The following is a 14373-nucleotide window of genomic DNA, read 5'->3' as shown; positions in this document are numbered from 1 at the left end:
GTTTATTGTTTGCAAGTTGGTTGTGCATTGATAATGCGTAAACGCATCAGTAACTTGATGTTATAAAACGAATTGTTGTGCATGATTCAATAAGTGAATAGTAAATGCGTATAAGTCGAATTTTATATGTTCCTTTTATCCTAATAGGGTAAAAGCGATATCTGGGCCCCTCGATGATTTGGTTTGACTTATGTGTCGAGCCCGGTTAGGACTAAATTGATGTGTTCAATAAAGTTCTAATTCCATGTAATTGTCCGCACGATATCTAGAATGGAGGACTATACAATCCCTTATCTAAAGGACAGGTTATTGATAAGATCAGAGTTCAACAGCGTCTTTAAGAGCTATGATTGCTAATCGGATCCTGAAGTCGTACTTGCATTTATAGTTACTAGACTTATCCAAGTAGGAGACTGTTGGATTAGTGTCTAAGCCCGTAGCTATATTTGGTATGCACCTGACTCGGTTGTGCATGGTCCTTTTGGGTTGCCTTCACCAAAGCAACATGACATGATGATTTATAAAGAGAGAGAGAGAGAGAGAGAGGTTATTATGGTTTATTAATATATTATGTGAATAATATATTAAAGGAGAAATTATATAGTTTAATTAATATTAGTCAAGAATAAATTAAAAACTAATTTTATGACTGAAAGAGATTAATTAAATAAAGGGGACTAGAACTGTCAATTGTGTGATAGTTGGTTTTGGGGTGGGAACTCTCTTGGGCATAAGGGCGACAAAATTAGGAGTGGAGGTCCACTCTAATTTCATCCAAGGAGGCCTTATTCCAGAAGGTTCTCAAGATGCTTAGGCCTAAGTCATCCAATTAGGGTCTTGACTGAAATCCTAGCAGCTCAGCTATTTAAGGGACCTAGGGCTTCAGTTTCGACTACACCAAGAAAACCTAAGGTTACTATAGCCGAAATTGTGCCTCTCTTCTCCTCTCTCTTAGATCATCTTCTTGCTTGTGTTGTTTGTAAGCCATTAGAGGTGTTACACTTGTGACACTAAGCTTCTTGAAGATCAAAGAATCTTGCAACTGTTGAAAGGTATCGTCTAAACTTATTGTATTCTAGATTTCATTTTTGATAGTATGCTAGATTAGGGTTTCAAGTTTTGGATAAATTTGCATGTACAATAAAGAAACCTAGATCCAAAGCTTCAGGGTTTTGTATGTGCACATAGGATGTTCTTTTGATCAAAACCCATCAGGACGGTGGTGAAGCAAAACCTCTTTACCACCGGTGAACAACTCTAAACACCAAAAAAAAACCCAAATTCAGGGTAAAAATTATTACCACATAGCAATAAACAACGAATTAGGAGTAGAAAATATGTTACATGGGGCTAATCGCCGGTTATGGAAGCTAGAAGGTGATTTTCGTCGGAGAGGGTAAACCCATGTTTCGCTGTGTGCAAATGAACGAAGACTGAATTTTTTTAGGGTAAACCCTATGCCGATGACATGTCGTAGGTATAGGGTCTATATAAACGACGTCGTTTCGTTTTTTTTGCTGAAACAAAAAAAAAATTAAAATTAAAAACCTATGCCAACGACTTGTCGTCGGGATAGATGTTTCACATGGATCGCTAGGTGTCTTGCCGATGACTTGTCGTCGGTATAGCTTACACAAAACCACGACGTACAGTATTTCTGGAACATGGAATAAAAATAAATGGAAAATAGATTTTTCGAAACCAATCCCGACGATAAGTTGACGGTATAAACTTTCAGAATCCAACAAACAATTTTGTCATGTCTGCCAGACTTGTCATCGGCACAGATATCCCGGTCAAAGGAATTTAGTCAAAGTTTGCAAAAGGTATGGCGACGACATGTTTTCGGCATAATATGACTTGTACCGACGACATGCGTCGTCGGGATAGGTATCGTCGACATAGGTCCGTATCCTTGTAGTGGTAGTTGGTTTACACACACAAAACATTGAATCGATAGATTTTTGGATGGGGAGTGTTGAACACAATGATTCCCTATTCAAAAGAAGCTACAATTCTATTCGGTTCAGGTAAAAAAAAATCAACATCAATAATCTTCGAACGAAACTACTCTCACAACTTGCAAATTAGGGTTGAGATTGGGACTTCTTGTACGAAACAATTTCCTCCATGTAACCTTGCAACACCCAATTAGTGAAATTCAAACCGCAACGTTATTCATACGTGCATACATTGTGAATCAAGTTAGAATAGCCTCACGAAAGCCCAAAAATCGATCTAAGAGCTAAGTCCAATCAAATTTTGGGCCTTAGCCCAAGAATTCTCGGCCTAACACCCTATTGGGCCGAAAAATTCTTTTGGGCCTTCCTTTGGGCCGAGAAACCTTTTTATTGGATCAAGTAACACCCAAAAAAGCCCCCCCCCCCCCCCCCCCCGACATATCAAAAACCACAATGCTTTGGACTTTCATGTATCCATGCATGTATCACATCAAAACCTAAGGAAGTTAACCCATTCTTTCCCCCTTTTTCCCTCTTATGATCGGCTGACTTCCCCCCACACACACTACACAAATCTCTCACTCATTTCACTCCCAAGTTCTTCTCATTATCTCTAAAAAAATTTGTGAGTGTGTGTGCCATTTGTAAGGTTTTCTTCAAGCAACTCTCAAGATCTTGGAAAGTAATCTTGTAAACTTCAAACATTTTTGCATCACTCAAACTAAAACTCCACGTTTACACAACATTTTCATGTGTAGCCTCTTAGAGCATCACCATTTCGAGTAACCTCCAAGATACACAAGTCTAGGCTCAACAACTTCTTTCTTCTTCTTCTATCACTCGAAATCTTCAAGGTGAGCTCATACCCCACTATTTTCATGTTTATCATAGTTTTTTTTTTTTGGGGGGGGGGGGGGGGGGTAATACAAGTCAAGTTTCGTTTAACCGTTGGATAATTGTATTAACCCATGCGTTATGTGTTTGACCCTTTGGTGATTTCATGAACATGGATTTTATCTTATGCATCTTCATAAAAATCGTGTGGAGTGTGTTGTTAACATATTTGTTGCATAAAAACTTGAAGATATGGGTTGTACACTCAAAAATAGCGAAAATAGGAGATTTGTGCTCAAACATGTTTAACTCTTGGATATATATATATTTTTAACACTTGTACTTACACAAATATTTCAAAATAATAAACTTCAAAGCTATTATATGTGTTTTGTAGAAATCGTGACTTGAAAGAGTCACAACAAAATAAGATATTTGTGTGACAAACTCTCTCAAACAAATTTTTGTGTGTTAAACAAGCTACAAAACTTGATTTTTTTTTTTATTAATTTTATTAGTAAAATATTTTTATCTATGTTGTTGCTATTTTAGTGGGTTAAAACTTAGAGAAATTGTGCCATATGTCTTGTTCACTAAGAATTATTTATAAAAAGGGTATTATAAATAAATTAACCAATATAATATACAACTGAATTTGTGAAAGAAACGTTTGTGTGTCATAATCTGCCTATCATAAGGCCTTTAAGCATGAGTAGTAAACTATATGTCATAAAGTTGTGAAACGCGTGTCATAAAACTTCAGTCATAAATTTACACTATTAAGGTCATTTTTATTACTCAATAATGAGAGTCAAAGTTCGAATAAATCTGTTAAGGCTCTTATGAGACTCTCCTTCACTGTACCTGCATAGCATACACCGTAAATCCTGTAGTTATAACAAGAGGCTCCTGGAGGGAGAGCGAGGTAATTGTGTATAGATCTATACGGGGTCGACACCCCCACATTTGAGCTATTTACTACAGCTAGACGGGGCCAGCCTAGGGTGACAAATATCTTAACGAAACCGACGCTTGAAGAACGTCATGACAGGCATATCAGTTACATCAAGCATGGTTTTTACAACTCACATAGGGATTAACAACGTTATTTTGGGTTTGCGGAAAGTATACACTTCACTACTTTTATAAAATACAAAACTATGCTTCATTTGTTTTGTACACTATTATCACCACTCCAGTCTTAGGGTTTAAGACTACAATTTTTCATTCAACATAAAGTATTGGACTTTATGGGAACCTATACTTTACAAATACTAATAAAAACAAAGTACGTGTATGCAATTTTTTACAGTTCTGGAACGAGACTTACAAACCACTTTTCAATAGAAAATATCGGATTTTTTGGAGTTTCACAAATTATTGCAAACGAAGATGTTACAAAGTTTTTCGTATAAATATGCTTATGAACTCACCAACATTCCATGTTGATGCTTTTCAAAACGACTTGTATTCTTAGGGACTCAGTGAGCAGGTATTTGGACCATGGATCTCGTATATTTGCTACATTTTGGATTTAATTACTGTTATGTCACTTTTGTGTAATTAATGAACCAATACAACATGTAAACAATGTATGTTGGTATTTTTTAATGTATCATGTTTGGTTGCTATGTTTCATTCATATTCAATTATTATGATACTACGCAATGATGTCATCCGCCCTCGGACGTTTCCGCCGTCCTGGTTTGGGGGTGTGACAGATTGGTATCATAGCATTGTTTATAGTGAACTTGTATATCTAACCATACAAGATATACAACTATAAATACAATGGACTAAAACACTCTGATTAAAAGTCTACATACATACACGCATATGAGAAATAATAAAAAGGTGATTAGAGGAGTTGGACATCGTGACTAAACTTAGACAATTATGTAATCATATCTAGGCTAAATATAGCATGATCAACTATATTTATTCAAGATATGACCAACATGTGTTTAGGAGTGGTCAAGGTGGACAACAAAACTAAAACTTACCAACCTTAAAACCATAAGGTTGTAAGAACAAAACTAAATAAAATACCATAGGGGTATTTTGACATTCTATCTATTTTCTCGTACTTATATATATTCTCGTGTAGACGACATGGCAGACTTCCACCAACCAGGTGATCCTTTTCCCCCAAACCAGGGAAAATGGGGGATGGATAGTAGAGGACCCGAAGGAGGATCTGGAAGAGATCAAGGAGGGAGTGATCGAAGAGGAGGAGATAGACGACGAGGAAGAAGATGACGATGATTCGGACGCTGAGTCTTAAGTCATCGACCCTCCCTACATGGAGAGGATACCAACGCATCGTTTGGGCCCCAATGGCCCTACGCCCCTTGGCATACGACCTGGAGCGATGGAGTCGGAACCAGGGACAACGTCTACTATTCAGGATGGAGCGAGGGTTTTACGATGGAGATTAGGGTTGCCCTGGAGGTCACTACTGCACACACACGCGACCTCGAGCGGGACTAGTAGGATTCCGTCCATATAAAGACAGTCAAGAAATATTAACAAGAGTTGAAGATGAGGGTTAGCCGAAATATCTTAACAAGAGTTGAAGATCTCGTAAATAGGAGTCTGTCCATATAAATACAGTCAAGAATGGATATCGTATGTGAAAGTTATGATTTTTATACAGAATTTAACAGTGTAAGCCTTCTAAAATAATAAATAAAAAATAAAGTGAGAATTAGCCAACAGATAAATGAAAGTTGTAGATTTCATCGATAGATACGCGTGGATATAAAATACGTCAAAAACGGAGCTCGTATGAGGAAGATACGATTTTTTGAAGTTCTGTAAGATTTCCCGCATGCAAACAAGGTGTGCGGCGCACACCGACATAACCATGCAACCCCACCCAAAAGACGCCACTTGTTAGGTCAGGAAAAAGCCAAATCATCTTATTCCGACATAGAGCGTGGCGTGCCTCCCTAAAATGCCTATAAAAACTGCAATTTTCCAACCAGTGCACTTTACACTATCCTCCGATTCTCTTTGGAACTTTTTCTAGCCCTTACTCCCTTTACTCCCAAGTTCTTGGCCACTTTGGTGAAGCCGTGCGGTGTCAGTGATGAAGCTCTCGAGTCATAGTTTTGCATGAGTAGTTCCTGGTTCTCATTAAAATATTCTATAAGTTGAGTTACACTCATTCTGCTTTAAGTGTAACTTATAATTATAGTCATAGTCATTATTATGAACCTATAATTAAGATTTATCAGTAATTCCAAGTCATTATACTGAGTGATCTACTTACGGGATTGATGTCTAGGCTAGATTTAGTGAGGTGTTTAAAATGGGATTTCCAAACAATATACTCTATATACCAAACGGACCTTACCTATTTATTCCTTACTTGATAGATCTTGACGTAGACATTGAGATTAGTGAGGAATCTAGACTATAAAACTAAGACTTAGTGATATTCGTACCTAGGTCATGTCAATGGAAAAGCTAAGTGCTATGGCGAACTTCTACCCAAATTCCAAGGCATCCAATTTTAACTAAGTGGGTGCATAGTTACTTTCATCTTACACATAGATATGAAGTATTTAGATAACTGCAGTGTTGTAAAAATCGGTCTAGGCGGCCGATTAATCGGTGATTAATCGTTAGGCGGTCTTCAACCGAATAGGATTAAGGCTAATCGGTCGGCTTAATCGGTTTTGGTCAAAAGGGGTCAAATTCGGTTCTAGACGGTTCTAATCGGTCCTAGGCGGTCCTAATCAGCCAAATTTTCAAATTTTTAAATATTAAAACCAAAATTTTCAGAATTTCAAAAGTTCATAGTATTTCAATGTTCAACTAATATATACAAAAAAAATTTAAAAATAAATTTTAAAGTTTTTCTCCAAAATTTCTATGTTTTCAAATATACAAATACATAAATTTACTTCTTTTCTTAAGATATATTAAAATTTGAATAACTTTTCTTACTAATTGGATGATAAATTGTTGTGCTTGTTAAACTTATTATTAAACTTTTATGCTTATTTATTTATATTCTTACGATTAAGGTTATATTTATAAATTTTTGAATAATTTTCTTAATAATTAATGGTCTCCGATTAATCCCTGCCTTGTTGATTAGTCCCTAGATCCCAGTCCACCGACTAGTTGATGTCTAACGTTTTCTGCAACCTTGGATACTTGAATGCTATATGTGCTAATGTGCAAAGATATTCTATGTCAAATGAAAAGTTATAAAGATAAATTTATAAGATTTATATTGTATATGTATTTTTGTGAATATAATGCATTGGGTTATGATGGGTAATGAAAGGTAAAAATTATAAGATGCCATAGTATGATAAAAATGAAAATAATGATAGAATGTCACAAATTTAACTGGTACTATTGTACTAACGATATAAAAATGGTACTAGTAATGCAGAAATGGTACTAGTGTACTCACGATGTAGAAATGGTACTATTGTACTAATGATGCAGGAATGGTACTAGTATATTAATGTAGTCATCTAAAAGAGTATAGGTGACAACCACCAAACTATTCAAGACAGTCCTATGGATTACAAGCATGTTTATAACCTGTAGGTGATGGAGTGTGTTCCCATTTGATGTACTCTGCTTCCTACTAACATGTATTGCACAAAAATCCCTAAAATAGTATTGTCAACAATGATGTTCATGATGATCCCTATGATAGGTCCTACTGACATGTATTTCAGAGAAATCTAAGAAATGGTACTATCAGGAACGATGATCCTTAGGATAATTCCTTAGGAATGAATATAGAGGAAAACCTACTAAAATGCATTACAGAGAAATCCCTGAATAATTACTGTCAACAACGAGGATTGTGATGATCCTTAGGATAGGCTCTTAGGGATAAAGATAATATGAAATGTGGATGGGTAATTAGGTTAATTGTTGATGTGAAATTGATAATTAAACATATTAATTATATTATTGTGGGTTGAAAATCCTATGTACTCATCAGGTTTCCCAATCTGATCCACTTAGTTTCTGTGTATCATAGGTATCGATATGAAGATATTTAATGTTTGGATTTGATGAGAAATTAAAGGAATGTAGGCCATTAGATATTGCAAGGACAATAATGATTACATTTATGCTTATGTTTCTTGTATCAGTTATGACATTCCAAGTTTTAATAATCAATGAAATACATTTCTCCAAAAATACTTTTTACGGTACAAATTCTTTAATTATAAAAAAACTTTTTTTTAATAAGCATAAATAAAAAGGTATTTTCTGACTGTAAAAATGGGGATGTGATAATTTGTATATGAGCATTAGTTTAAGCAAACTAGGAATATTTGAGGATTTCTAGATTTAAACTTAGAATGCTAAGAAATGGTCATTAGAGGTGTGTGTCCATTTTATTTTTGGTAGCATATCTAAATTGACACAAGCACTAGCATACTTTTGGATAAGATGCCTAATTTTCTATTATGTGCTAAATGATTTAAACATGCTTTAGGTTGCCTAAATTGCTACTACTTGTCTATATTTGAGGTTTGTTGCCGACCTAGATTAGGAAACTTTATATGTTAGGATTCTAAACATTTAATTACTGTATTAGAACTAACATATAACTTTTCGGAGTGATAAGGAGGATTATGCTTCTTAACATAAACTAAGACACTCTCTATAATAATATACTCGTGATTCTGGTACTCTGAATGGTTGTTTGGTGTACAGAACGTCATGGTGAGAACTTGCAGCGAGCTGGGAATTGGTAACGGAAACCAACTACCTGAACCTCGATGTGCGATAGAGTGTGCACCAGAAGTTGTGCCAGCAACCAAACCCATCACAATTGCAATGATACAAAAAAAATGTTAGATCTATAAAATCCCGATTTTAAGGTACTTCTAATTTTAGTCCTTTAATTTATTTATGTTGCATTTTGGGCCCTTAATTCAAGAAAATATGCAATGGAACCCTAATGACATTATTTTAATTTTTGGGACTTCGAAGATACGTGGTGTACGCTAGGTGTACATCAGTGTAGGCTGAGCGTACTTTCCAGATTAGTAAACCCTATTTTTTAGGGGTTGGCTAGTATTTAAGCATCCTTAAGTCTCACTCTTTCCTCATTTTCAACCCTCATTTGAGTCCTTGAAAGGTTGAGTGTGGGTTTTTGGGTGTTCCTAAAGAAGAAGGTGGTGGTAAATCTTGGAAGCTTGAAGAAAAGCTTGGATCAGGAAGTTTTGCACCTTTATCCATCATTTCAAGGTAAAAAGTCATACCTTGATGGCTAGTTTTCTAGATCTTTCTTATGTGTTGATTCATGTGCTTTTTGGTCCCAAATGACTTATCTTAAGCATGACATGTTCTTGACGATTTGAGTTGTCCTTTTAGACCCTAAGAGGGTTCCTAAGTCATAAAAATGAAGTCCAATGGGTTAGTTTTGCTCCATGCATCTTGTAGATGGTCTTAATGGATTAAGACCTTGAGTTAAGCTCTTAATAGGCATGTAAAGTCATAAAGTAGGAAACTTTATGACTCTAGAGTGTATTTTGGCCATGGATCTAAAGTTGAGACGTAAGAGCTTAAGCCATTAAGCTCTTAACAAGATTTTTGGGCTTGCGAGGGTACGCCCTGCATACTCGGTCAACCACCCCGATGGTGGTCAATCCGCGAGACCTCGTGTACGTCCTGTGTGCCTCAGGAGTGTGTCCCGCGTACGCACCGTGAGTTGACTTAGTCAAGTTGACTTGGTTGGGTTGACTCGGCTGGGTTGACTCAATTGATTTAGTGGGTTTGACCAGTTGACTTTGACATTGACCAAGTTTGACCTTGAGGATATTTTGGGATTTTGATGGAATTAGGTGCCGGTTAGTGAGCTGAGATTCGGAGTCGGGACCTCATCAGCTTCTGTCCAGTTTGTGAGGTGAGTTTTCCTCACTATACTTGTGGGTCGAAGGCACCAAGGTCGACCCATTGGATTAGATATCATGTTATGTGATAGTATGTTCTTGTGCTATAGTGATATGTTAGATCGGTATCTTGATACATAGGATGATGTTATGCTTAGTGATCTATAAGATCTGTCTGCTTACTGGTTATATATGTTTATCTGTTATGTACATGTTGACATGTCATATGCTGTTGGGTTGAGGCACACCAGTGTGCTAAAGGCCAAGAGACCCAGGGCGTCTCAGATAGACTACAGGCCTGAGGGGTGTACCAGTCAGGCCGAAGGCCCGAAGAATGTTCCAGATAGGCTAAAGACCCGGTTAGGCGTACCAGTCATGCTAAAGGTTCTGTGACCATACCAGATAGACTTTAGGCCGTTGGGGCGTTCCAGTCAGGCTGAAGGCTCTATATGAAAGTTTTTTGTTGTATTGTTATGTGTAATGTGTGTTGGTACTTTAGGGGAACTCACTCAGTGTTGGCTTACAATTTTGGGTTATGTTTCACGTACTTCAGATGATCACGGGAAGGCGAAGGCATGACCGTACACATCCTCGTGTGTGAGATATGATTTTGGCAAACTCTGATGTTAAACATGTTTTGAAAACTATTTTGTAAACAATTTGTGAAATTGGTTTGTTTTAAAAGTTTAAATTTTTCATGATTTTTATGAGTGTTATAATTTGGTATCAGAGTCTTCGTTTGATTGAATTTCAGGAACACCCGTATGAATCCAGTCTCAAACTATGAAAAAGATTTTTAAAAATGATTTTCAAAATTGTTTTCAAAATAATCAAAGAGGATGTGATGTGTACAATAAATAGGAGCCAATAAAGTCACTCTTGGATGTCATGAGGGCTTACTCCTTTGTATGTGTGTAAGGAGTTGTCTTTCCTTTATAAGGAAGTAAGTGACACTCATTTTATCTAATGAACACTTTGAGAGAATTAGTTTAGAGAGAGAAAGTGCATGACCCATTTTGTACTCTTTCTATCAATACTAATGAGAGCTAAGCCCAGATTTATTTACTTCATGTGTTCTTAATTTTGTATTATGATTCACTAGATCTTTTCTAATTCCGCACATGCCATCATAATCAACACCACTACAGGAGAGAAACCTTATGTCACTTAGATTTAATGGTGTACATGTTCCTATCAATGTGAAAATGTCATTTCAAACCATTATCATAAGACAAGGTTTACGATAAAATCAGACATATATGGACTGAACTTACTCAATCTTAATTTCTTACCACTTGAGAGAACAAGGGCCTACCATGTCTTCCAAGTTTTTTAGTAGATCACCTTCACTAATCAATGAACTTTCACCGATCAAGGTGCTTTGACTTATGCAAGCAATTTGAGAACTCATAGAACTCACATGCATAGTCAACTTTAACTGGAACGAGCAAAAAAATAAGAATATATCAGCACGATAGGTTACAAACCTCAAGTCATGTGTTAGTGATAAACGATAGATTTATTCTTGATTAGTTCTTAAAGCTTTTCAGGGTCTTTAAGACTCCCACTGACCTCTTGACATATAAGACTCTCTTGTCAAGAAACATTCCTTGACAAAACAAATATTCAAGAGTTAGCACGGATTCTCCTTAAGGAAAAACACTTCATATAATTCATCTTAGTTGGTCTTTGTTTTATTAAAAACATCACAACTACCAATTTGAAATATGCAAGAGTTAGAAAACATTTCTACTCCATATTTTATGATGTGTTATAAACCTACTTAAAAACATGTCACTCAAGGCATAATCTCGGAGTATGACACAATGGCTCACCTTATTTGATTTAACCATTTCAACAATTCTTGATTCCTCTTCTTAGCCATACAAGTGCACTAAGGTGTCCTTAGAGTATCAATTGTGATATGGTTTTCATAATCATTAAGATGATCATAAACACAATACTAAAGTACTCTCCTTTCCTTTCAGATTGGAGAAAATTTGATCTTTCTTCCTAATTTGATTCTTCTTTTTCGTTCTGCTATACCTTGAAACTTTTTCAATGTTTCAGCATTAAACTTAAACTTGTAGGCATAACCATATTTACTAAACTTTTAGAAAATCATAACGAATAGTCTTATTGTTCTTTGTGGTGGACCTGACCAGTGCACAACAAAGTGTACTAGATCCCCTAGTCCTTTACTTGACTCACATATACATATGAACAAGGAATTAGTCTTAATTTCCCAAAGACAAAAGTTCTCATTCATCATACATTACAAGTTGCATGATTCCAAGTTTCTATCCAAATAAAACTTGGGTGATGAGAATCTTTCCTTATTTGGTAAATTTTGACACTATCACAAACGAAAGAATCAAATCCATATTGCTAAAAATAGAAACATACAAACATCAATTTTTTCACAAATGCCATTGCAAGGTAATATAAAATAAGAAAAAAAAACAAAATTTTTATTTATTTATAAAATGCGGAAAACTTTTCCTGACAATGAAAGTACATATGAAAACTATATTTCTAAATATTCTTAAGCAATCTATCATAACTCCTAAGTAGCAGCTCACGATTCTGATCATCGAATCATGAGATCGAAATCTATATCTGGGCAATCAGACTCAACCTACTCTTCCTTTAAGCTTCCTTTCTCTTATTCGATCCTACAAAACATCAAAATGTGATCTCATTACATCATGTATTAAGAATATTCAAATAGGAACTTAATAGAGTTATATATTGGGTTTACCTGAAGCACAATCATACACTTTGATCTTACCATCCCTATGGTCCTTCAGGTAGATACGACAGCTTTGCATCCAATGCCCCTTCTCTTGGCGATAGAAACAAGTGGAATCTTTGGCCTTTGTTCATGGAACTATCTCAGAACTGGCCTTTCTCTTATGGTCAAATATTTTGACCATAGCCAATTCCCTTCCCATATGAGAAGTGATCTTTTCTGGACTATCTATGTCATTACCTATGTCCATGGCAGCATGGGAAGTAGATCTTCCAATCAAATCTACTTGACCAGTGCGCCAAATCATTGCTGATTCAGCAACAATTAGCAAATAGGTAAGATTGACAAGGGTCACGTCGTGATATGTCATACAGTAGTCATTAACAAACTGACTATATGCCTTAGGATGTGACTGAAGAACACAGTCAGCAACCAACTTCCTTTGGACAACGACACCCAACATTCCCAGCCTATCAATGTGTGACTTCATATCCAAGACATGTGCACACACATACCTTCTCTTGGTGTTTGCTAGAAAATAAGGATTGAGTGACCTTGAACTCTTCAAGTCGATGAAGACGTGGGTTAGGGAGAATAATTGGAGGAGGTGGAGGAAGTGAAGTATGATATTGTGAAGTATCACCTTCATATGGAAAGTTTTTTCCAAAAGATTCGGAAAGACCATAGTTGTTAGAACTAGACATCTAAAAGTGAGAAATTCAATTCAGTTGATTTAAGTCCTTAATATAACACCGAAAATGAAATATTAATGCTAGGACCTAACACAATAGTCTACAATTCGGAAGAGGGATGCTGTAATCCAATTGTAAAATATTTGAAGGTAGGTAAATGACGATTTACCAATTTCCACCATGAAAAATGAAATTAAATATTAGGTTTTAAATGAATTGAAATTCCTAGATTCTTTGAGATTCATTGAACTTTTCAATGGCATGTTTAATCTTGATTTTTCCCTTCAAGTTTGTGACTGGGATACCGAGGATCACAAACAAGTTATGAATAACCATGCAAATTAGCTTGGTATTCTCGATGTCATTAATCACTTAATCAATATGCCGTTTAACCACACACACTCCATTGAATAATAATATTTTAGGATAAACCCATTTCCATCCTTCATTAGTCCCATATTAGTCTGCCGGTTAACCACACACGCTCCACTAACGACTAATAAGGCGCAATGTGCAATTTGATGGTTTATCATCAAATTCACATTTTTCCTAAATAACTAAGATTGGGAATTTATAAAAGGTTTATTTACTTTATATTTCATTATACTTTTAGTGAGGATTAAAGTGTCCTATCACCCGTTCGGCTAACGACCCTCCACTAGTCAAGAGTGCGGTGGGTAAGAGTGGATACCCATCCAATCGCCATTTTATAGGCAATTTCCTTAAACAGCCCTTATAGACTAGCATTGTGAATGAGACCTACTAACGGTAAGACTGACCTTTTACTTATACATATATAATATATTAAACTTTTTATGTTATATAGTATAAGGGTGTATTTTACACATTTAAAATACTTGGTGATTTAATCTATTAATAAATTATACTCTTAATTTAATTAAACTTAAACCATATCATTATGAAATTATTAATTCTCTCTTAATTAGACACTTTAATCAATTTAGTAAAGTCCATAAGGTGTAATTGAACTATTCAAAACACATCAAGGTTCTAAATATAAACTTCAAAATTAAAACTATTTAATTAGTTTTTAAGTTATGAACCCAAGAGTTACACCTTTTAAAAAAACTTTTCAAATTACTTAAGTCTTAGAATTCAGTGCTTCATAATTTGAGACTTTTCAAATACCAAAACTTGAGGGCAAGTTTTGTAACTTTTGAAAACTTTTGGATTCCATAACTTTTGGAGTTAATGTTTAATGAATGAGACTTTTCATGTTCCATAACCTG

The sequence above is a fragment of the Lactuca sativa genome, chromosome 6, assembly GCF_002870075.4.
Source record: "Lactuca sativa cultivar Salinas chromosome 6, Lsat_Salinas_v11, whole genome shotgun sequence".
Taxonomy (NCBI): Eukaryota; Viridiplantae; Streptophyta; class Magnoliopsida; order Asterales; family Asteraceae; genus Lactuca; species Lactuca sativa.
The sequence above is the reverse complement of the archived record's forward strand: the minus strand, read 5'-3'. Positions refer to the sequence as shown.